Below are 2,107 nucleotides of genomic sequence, written 5' to 3' on the forward strand. Positions count from 1 at the left end.
TCTCATTTTAGATTAAACAGATAATATATTTTATTAAGATGAAGTAGATTTAAATCAGATCTAAGTCTACTTTAAAATATTGATTTATAACAAATTTAGAATGTAAGAACTTTTAACGATTTGTGGACAAAATATATGAAATTAGGGAAATAAGTACAATTTTCATATTAGGTAGAATTGATTGATACGATGAACTAAACATTAAGAAGAGTTAAATATTTTATTTCTTAAAAGAATTTAACTCAAAAAGATGAAAATAAAAAAGAAGTAAATTTTTTTATTTTTTAATGTGGAAAGAAAACAAAAGGTGAAAGGTATTAAGCTAGAAAGAAAAAGTGGGAAAGATTTAGAATAAATAAATAAATAAATAAATAAATAAATATATATGTTGTTGGGTCGTTGATGTGGAGTCCGACAACTTTTCTTTAAAATAAGAAGAATAAGGAGAGGTGTGAACGGTTTGTTTGTGGGTCCCACTGTTGCTAAGAAGTCGTCTATAGTGTATGACCACGGTTCGGAAGTGTGAATGAGAACCGACAAAGAAATTGTAAAGTTAGTGTGGGTAGAGAGAGTGAAGGAGAGAGGAAAGAATAAAAAAGAACAGGGAATGACTGCGAAGGAGAGAGAAAAAGAGCTGAATCAAAAGAGAAAGGAAAGAAAGAAAAAAAAAATAATGATTTTCTAACTAGAAAATCTTCACTCATACTCAGCCCATGTGTTATAGATACAAAATCATAGATTTATTTCATCGGGATACAAAATGCAATCCTTATAAAAGATATGCATCTGTATATCTCTAGGAAATAGATCTATAGTTCCATATTTATAACACGTCAGCCGAGTATTGATGGAGCAAAGACTTTCTTGTTAAAATATCAGCACTCAAACATGAAAGAGAAAACCCAATTTTTTTATTTTTAATTTCTTATTGAATATGACAATTTTATTTGTCTGTTATGAATTTGGTTATTTGGAGATTTATATTCAACACAATTAAGAAGAAAATAACAAATAAAATAAATAAATAAATAAAAAATACGAAGGACGTGTTTGATTGCATGAAAAATATTTAACTGACAAATAATTTGTCAGATAAATGATGTATTCACAAATCCATTTCCATTGTTTGAGGACGTCATGGAAAATCACATAGAAAATCTTTTTGTTCTCTATTATTTAAATTGGGTCATATAAGATTTTTTTATTAGATTTTTTATTTTTTGGATTTGATCTAACCTTACCAACTTGATAAGATTTCAAACCTTACAAGGGTCGTTGAGCTCACCTTAAGGCATCCAAAAACATGATCTTATATCAAAGGGATGCGGAGGATAAAATTCTATGAACTTGAAAAAAAAATCTTAAAAAATATTATTTTTCACATTAAATTTTAATTTTCAATTTGGGAGTTCGGTAGTCGTCCATTTTCAAAACCTTGGATCAAGTTCAAAAAAATTGAATTTTTTTAATCTGAGTTTTTCCATGGAATCAAGAGAGTATAGTGTTAGATTGCAAATTTGATAATCCATATTTGAGGTCCTTAGTAAGATTTGAAATCTCACTAAGTTAGTAAGAAAAATATTTCTCAATTTTTAAAATTAAATTAAAAGATGGTAGGAGCAAACAGACATGCATCAAAAAGTTTATTTATAATTTAAAATATTTATTAAAATTTTTTTAAAGATTATATAATATAAAAGAATATTTTTATAGTTTTGAAAACTAACCACCTTGATTATAGGGTTGCTAGTTGAAATTTTACTGATTTTTTACTAAAATGACCTTCCTTACATTAAGTTTAAAAGTAAAAGTAAGGTATTTACAAGAAACCCAAATTTGGTGCATGTGGCAAATCATTTTTTTAGGGTGAAGGGGTGAAAAGATTTTCTACCTCAAGTGGCAAATCTCATGTGCATGGCAAATGATTTTCCTTGCTTTTTTTGTATTTATTTTACAATTAAATACTATTAAATTCAAATATTCCACAACAAATCATTTTTCTTATAGTTACGTGGTTTGACCATGGTTTTTAAACTCGTCCGAGATTGAGACGTATCGTTCAAGTTAACTCAGTATCAAAATTGAATGAGATCAACTCACAAAGTCA

This window comes from Akebia trifoliata, chromosome 1 (assembly GCF_017979445.1).
Source record: "Akebia trifoliata isolate Shusen 1 chromosome 1, ASM1797944v1, whole genome shotgun sequence".
NCBI classification, from domain to species: domain Eukaryota; kingdom Viridiplantae; phylum Streptophyta; class Magnoliopsida; order Ranunculales; family Lardizabalaceae; genus Akebia; species Akebia trifoliata.